General features: G+C 42.2%; 1 pseudogene; it reads left to right on the top strand.

Annotated features, from left to right (window-relative positions):
• Positions 1–5,379: 5,379 nt before the first annotated feature.
• LOC147250454 (general transcription factor II-I repeat domain-containing protein 2 pseudogene) lies at positions 5,380–7,200 on the top strand (annotated as a pseudogene).
• Positions 7,201–7,628: the final 428 nt, after the last annotated feature.

A 7,628-nucleotide genomic window follows, 5' to 3' on the forward strand; every position in this document is an offset into this window, starting at 1 on the left:
GGGAAGAGAGCATCCTTGCTCCTTTAATGACTTCTTTCACGGCAGGTCAAGTCATGGTGACACATTGAATTGTAGTGAAACAACAAAGAAGATACAAAAATGTATGTAAATGACTACTATGACAAGTATAAACAATCTACCAATAACTTGTAAATCCAGTAAGTATGCAGCAGGTAAGTATACAGCTGTAAAGTTGTCTCATAAGCACACACAAATAAAGTTATCAAATCTGTACAAACTCTGAAAATATCCATAAACATGTAGAGAACATACAAACTTACAGCCATTGCTTTCTGAGGGATTCATGAGGAGGATCACACTGGGTTCAACACGGGAAACCATACAATTACAGCCATACCGTTCTACTTCCTACTTCCTGTTACCTGTTTCCTTTTTGCGCCGGCCTTTCAGCCTTCAAAATAAAAGCATCGCAATATTTTCTAAAACAAAAATAAACCACAAAAAAAACACATTTTTAACAGTCGACTTGGTCTTTTAACATTATTAACACACTTTTAACATACTCAGGGCAGAACAGCATTGTAAGAATGCATATTATTAATTATTTCGTTATATTTGCAATGTGGGCTGCACGGTGGTGCAGTGGTTAGCACTGTGGCCTCACAGCAAGAAGGTTCAAGTCCCAGCTCGGGCACAGGATCTTTCTGTGTGGAGTTTGCATGTTCTCCCCGTGTCTGCGTGGGTTCTCTCCGGGTACTCCGGCTTCCTCCCACAGTCCAAAAACATGCAATTGGGGACTAGGCTGATTGAATACTCTAAATTGACCATAGGTATGAATGTGAGTGTGAATGGTTGTTCGTCTCTCTATGTTGGCCCTGCGATGGACTGGCGACCTGTCGAGGGTGTACCCTGCCTCTCGCCCGTTGACGCTGGGATAAGCTCCAGCCCCCCCGTGACCCTTAATGTGTAGGAATAAGCGGAAGATGACAATGGATGGATATTTGCAATGTTTATTTCTGTTTATGGTCATATATATATTGGCCTTGGGCCATCGCTGGTTCAGTGAGCTGAGTTATTTAATGAAATTCAGCAGTAATGCACGGCTTACTTCATTATGTGTATTTTCTTGATATTATCTGATTGGCAAAGGTGTCAAAAGTATTCGCAATCATTACTCTGGTAGAAGTATAGATGATAAGGTTCAAAAAGACTTATGTAGAAGTTGAAGTATCAACTCCAGCGTTTTACTCAAGTAAAAGTGTAAAAGTAATGGTTTCAAAACTACTTAAAGTATAAAAGTAAAAGTAATGTGAGGGGAAAAAATGCCATTAAGGACAAAAGCTTAGATGGCACCACAGGGGCGTAAAATGCAAACCCAAAAAACATTTTTCTAAAGGTTATAATGACTATAATGTTATGATAATAACAACAAAATAACAATTTTGACTGCACTACACTAGGTTACCTGTATAAGGTTCCACCTTATATATGCCCTTTGAAAAGGAATACATTTTAGTACAATGCAAATATATTAAAGAGCCATGTATGTGTGCTACTGAGCATTAACATGTGTTTCATGGTATTGTAATGGTGCAAATAGTCAAATGTCAGGCATATTATCAATTTATCTTTATACCTTTATTGTGCCACATGTTCAGCCAAATACAAATTCCCCTGAAAATTGGTGTACCCAGAGCAGGCTTAACAACAATTAACCATGTGTGGTTGTCTATATACAGTAGACATTAGTGCTGTCAAATGAATGATTAATCCAAGTCATTAACAAAAACAAAAAAAAACCTCATAATCCTGATTGATACCTTCTTGGTATATATTATGTTCAGTTCTATAGCCAATGGCAACAATATTTCTCATATTTAAGGAGAAAATGTAACAAACACTTTCAATATTAAGTTTGACACCAGTCAAGCAGAAAACAAGCAACAAAGAGTCACCAATAGGCTTTGTGCAGCTGCAAAAGTAGCTGGTTCTCAAAGTTCTTTGAGCCAATTTAAGCCAACCTCTTCTTGGCCTGAAGATCAGCCCTGCAACAAGAAACAGTCTTTCACAGGCTGCTGAGGCAGGGAATACTGTATTAAGCTGGCACACAGCTGGGAAGGACTTCAGTATCTCTACCATGTCTCCTGGGCACCCCAGGTACGCATCCAACTGCTGGGTCGTTTCGAGACAGCCGCTCTTCTTCAAGGAGGAAAAGAAGTCCTCTTCCTCAGATGACTGTGAGCCCTCAGTGACAGGATTCCAAGCCTGACAGCCCAAGTGGCGTTTGATATAGTCAAGGCCTGTGGAATAAAAAACAAAAATCAGAACCATTGAAATGATATGGCAGTACAGTAATTGTGTATTGTATCACTGTGTGTGTGCGTGTCATGAAATGTCATTTCAAACTCAATTCACTGTATCCATAGACATTACATATATTTTGGACAAGTTGAGAGGTGAGACACTTACCAAGTTTCAGGATATTTTCATCACTTGTCCAGCAGGTTTTAAATCTGGGAACCAGAATGGCTGCGACTATCAGCTCTGGATCTGCAAGCATTTCTCCGAAGCATTTTTCAAGGCCAGAAAGAAGTGCAGCAATCAAAGGCTCACAAAATTTGGAGGCGACTTGAAGTTGCTGGAGCTTGGTCCTTAGAAGAGTTATGGTGGGGAGCAGCCATCCCATCTGCACACTGGTTTCTCCCTGAACAACATCGAGTGCCTTTGCCACTGGGCTCATTGTCTTCACATATTCTGCAAGAAATGCAAGTTCCACTGGAGTAAACCTGTACAAAGGAAAGAAAATTACAACATGGAACATTTAGCCTTCTAGATGTAGAACCTTAAACTGAAGGAACTGCTAATTAAAAAGGAAAAATATTGTCATCTGAGACTTCTAGAAATGTAGTTGTGTTGCTAGTGCATTCAAAAGTAAAAAACTGACTTAATCTATTGTTAATCCCTTCGTTAAAGGCAGAATAACAAACACTTACTTCAGTATATCTAGTTTACTGCAGACAGCTTCGAGTGCTCCTTCGCCTTGTTCTCTTGTTATTCTCACAATTCTTTCTACAGCTGAGAGGAATGAATTCCACCTTGTAGCAACAGGCCTTATGAGTTGGAGTTTATAGTGATTTTCAATTACTTCAGATGCGATGGATGTTCTTGAACTTTTGTTCCACAGGCTAGAGCATTTGGCAAATGTGGACCTTGATATGCGCTTGTACAATGGGTTGACCTCTGCTTTCGAAGCATCAACTGTGGACACTAAATTGAGGAGGTGGCAGGCGCAGCGATGGTGCTTGGGTAGTTGATATTCCAAGTGGTCATCTTTGTCCAACAGAGCTCCGGCATCAACAAATTCAACACCCTCAATGCTTTCCTCTTCTTCATCATTATGGTCATCATTTCGGCCACCATCATCCTCATCTCCATCACCCTCTCCTACGGGTTCAGGATTGTTGTTCTCATCTGTCTTCCCATAAACTCTGAAGGCTTTCAGGAAGTTTGGTCCATTGTCAGTTGTAGTGCAAACAATCTTCTCTCTGATATTGAATTCTGTGGGGCAATAGCCAATGCAGAAAAGGTGTGTGACCCTTTAAGTTGCTTGCATGCCAGAGCAGCACAGAATCGCTGCATGGTCTGGGGGTTAAACCAGTGTGCAGTGACACCAATGAAACTGCGACAGTGAGCTGTCCAGCAGTCTGTTGTTGTTGCTATGAACTCAATTTCACGAAGGGCAGCTTTCAGTTTTCTTTTCATTTCAACAGAGGCATTTGTGACTTTGTTTACATCAGTATTGCGTGTCATGAAATTTGTATTTGGCTGAAGATGTTTCACAAGATCAATGAAGCCCTGTTGCTGAACAATGTGTGGTGGGTGCAAGCCTTGGACAATGAATTTGAGGACTACTTTGTCTACACTTGCCTGGGACACTCTTCGAGTCTCCCAGTCTTGGTTTGTTTGGAGGGTGGGGCCAAAAAACCTTTAGTGGATGACTTCCTTTTGAGGGCTGCTGAAGTAAGTTGTGTGTACCTCTCCAGGCTATTGGGTTTTTTCTTCTGTGCAGAAAATGAATGCACAGGCACAGTTTGAGATTCACATTATTCCTCTCAAACCACAAGCTCAGACTATATAGGACTTCTGCTGTATTAAATGTCATGCTTGAAGTTCATGAATGAAGGTCAGACTACAACTTAGGTAGCAGTTTCACTTGTCTGTTATTATATTGAGCAGACCAGATTATTGTTTTAGGAGCACACGGAGCTGCTGGCATGGCAGTTGGCCCAATTACCTCTTTACAATGATCCACATGGCCTCCCGCTCACTGGCGCGCCCACTTTCAAACACAGACAGGAGGATTCTGCACATTGTTATCATGTGTTATCTACCAGCTGCGGAATAACATTGTACAATTAACTTACAAATATTGCATATAGCAATATTATAAGCTCAGAAAAAATTTTGCTAAAGCCGAATTTCAAATCTGACACGGAGCCCACCAAACAAACTTGCAACATTTAATCATAGCCTGTTGTTAGCAAGCAAACCATGGCATGTCTTAGCATTTACCTAGCCATAGCAAACACTGCAGTTTTATTATTAGCACATCACTAGATTACGAATGAATCTTACAGCTTACCTCAATATGTTTCTTCAAGTTAGACGGTGAGTTTTTGAAAGCCATTAGCTTGTGGTACTTGGGTGCGCAGAGCTTGCAGCGCATCCGAAAGGAGTTGTTTTTGCATCCCATCATTTCAAAAAAATTCTTCCAGGTAAGTCCAGGGATGTGCAAAGATTGGCTGGTCTTCTTGGCTACCAACCTCCTCACTGGTGCTTTGTTGGGAAAGTTTGCTGAAGTCCTCATGAGTCTCTGCCACGGACATCTTCACTTCGGTCTACACGCATCTGCTATGGGGCGCGAGTGTAACGGGTTTTGTCATGCGCATGTACGCGCGATGGATCACGTTAAAACCAATAGGGTATCGGAATGGTTTTATGTTGATACTTCTCATCCAACCACAATTAAATTCATTCTATCCGGATGGCGCAATTTATCTGGATGGGTTGTGTGTTTGTTGTTGGTGAACGACAACAAGCCTGAATGAAAAAAGAAGCCGAAATGAAGTGACGAGGCTATTTTTTAAAATGTAGGGCACATGTGTCAAACTCAAGGCCCGCGGGCCAGATGTGGCCCGCCATGTCATTTTATGTGGCCCGTGAGAGCTTAAAAGTTTTGAGTGTCTAAAAATAAATACCAAAACATAAATTAAGAGCGTGCTTTGACCGCAAAAACTACATTTCCCACAATGCCTTTCGACTACGCTAGCCGCGGCCGTGTCCATGACAACGAGTGGAGCTAGCCGCGGCCGTGTCCATGACAACGAGTGGAATTGAGATATAAACAATAATACCAAAATGTCCAGAAAGAGAAAAGTTGATGCAGACGGAAGACAGTTTCAAGAAAGATGGGAAGGCGAATACTTGTTTGTGCTTCAAGGAGAAAGACCGGTTTGTCTTTTATGTTATGAGGCGGTGTCGGTTGTCAAAGAGTACAATCTGCGTCGACATTTTGACACCAAACACGGAGCTAAGTACACTAAAGCTAGCCTTCAAGAAAAGCAACAAATTGCCCAAGAATTAAAAGGCAAACTGCGGTCGCAGCAGAGTTTGTTCATGAAATCCACAACCAAAAACGAGGCCGCGGTGAAAGCGAGCTTCATTGTGGCTGAAGAAATCGCCCATGCTTCCAAGTCTTTTTCAGAGGGGGCGTTTTTGAAGCAGTGCATGCTGAAGGTCTGTGAGCAGGTGTGTCCCGACCAGTTACAGACTTTTAAAAATGTCAGTTTATCAAGAAACACCGTCGCCGACCGAGTGAAGGAACTAGCGGAAAATCTTACAACACAGCTGGCCGAGGAGACACGCAGCTACATAGCTTTTTAATTAGCTGTTGATGAAAGCACAGATAACACGGACACGGCGCAGTTATCAATTTTTATTAGAGGCGTAAAGTTGGACCTTTCTATCACTGAGGAGCTTTTGGATGTGGCTGCAATGCATGGGACCACGACGGGACAGGACATTTTTGATGCGGTGGAGAAGTCCGTAAGTAAAACTGCATTGCAGTGGGAAAACTTGGTAGGATTAACTACAGACGGTGCACCGGCAATGTGTGGAGGAAAAGTGAGCTTGGTTGGACTAATGAAGGGGAAAATGCAAAAAATGAACTGTCACACGCCTCTGATAACATATCATTGCATTATCCATCAAGAAGCTTTTTGTGGGAAGGTGCTGGGGATGGAGGACATTGTGACCACAGTCATGAAGGCAGTGAATTTCATTCAGGCACGTGGCCTGAATCACCGTCAGTTCCAGCAGTTTTTGCTGGAGATGGGCTCGGAACACGCGGATGTGCTGTACCATACAGAAGTGCGGTGGCTGAGTAGGAGCAAAGTCCTCAATCGATTTTTTGAGCTCAGGGAAGCCATTGCTGTTTTTATGCAGAGTAAAGGAAAACTCATGCCTGAACTATCAGACCCAAAGTGGATGTGTGACTTCGCTGTGTTGTGTGACATAACTGACCATCTCGGCCAGCTGAATCAGAAGCTGCAGGGACGCAAACAGGTCATCACGCAGATGTCCGACACGATCACGGCTTTCCAGCGTAAATTGGACTTATGGATGTGACAAGTGAAACAGGAAAATCTTGTCCACTTTCCTGTTTGTCAGAGCATGTCAGCCTCATTTCCCGAGACTTTTTCATGTGCTCAGTTGGCTACCAAACTGAGCTGGTTAAAGACTGAGTTTGATCGGCGCTTCTCTGACTTCAGAGCACAACAGTCTGGCTTTGACATCTTTGCCAATCCTTTCACCACCGATGTCTGCACTGCACCCCAACACCTTCAGATGGAGCTAATTGAGCTTCAAAGCGATAGTGGCCTGAGAGCAAAGTTTCAGGATGCTGCAATCCAGGACTTTTACCGTCTGCTGCCCCCTGGTTTGAAGCCACAGCTTCGACTTCATGCTGCCCGTGTTCTTTCCATGTTTGGGAGCACCTATCTGTGCGAACAGTTTTTTTCCATAATGAATCTGAACAAAAACAAGCACAGATCACGCCTCACGGATGACAACCTCCATGCTGTTGTACGCATTGCCTCAGCACAGGACCTAAAACCAGACATTGACACACTGGTAACGGGAAAACGGTGTCAGACATCTGGTCAGAAAACACACAGGTAAGCATTTTTTTTAACTTAATTAAAATAAAATAAAATGTAATTTAACCAAGAAGAAGAACAGTTAAACTGTGTGCAATTTAATGATTGTGCTTGCATTTTGTTTTGTGTTTATCATTTTCAGAACATGATCAATCGATAGTAGAGAGAGAATCCACTTGCTGTGTTCAAGGACAGGCAGCATCTCCTCATCAAAGACTAACTGAAAAACTTGACCAATATAGTTTTGAACTGAGTCAACCTTTATTTTGGTATTTTTAGTTGATTACATATTATTTATGTGTAGCTGCTGTTGTAATTATTTAATGTTTGCAGGTCTTATGCGTGTATGCAGACAAATTGTTGTCATCAAACCATCAGTTGGATGCAAGGCTGTGTGCAGCCTTTTTTTGTAAAATGCTACCTGTGTCATACATGTTCTTTGCAGCTCAG

Source organism: Aulostomus chinensis, chromosome 13 (genome assembly GCF_037954235.1).
Source record: "Aulostomus chinensis isolate RoL2024-O1b breed Wild chromosome 13, RoL_Achi_v1.0, whole genome shotgun sequence".
Classification (NCBI taxonomy): domain Eukaryota; kingdom Metazoa; phylum Chordata; class Actinopteri; order Syngnathiformes; family Aulostomidae; genus Aulostomus; species Aulostomus chinensis.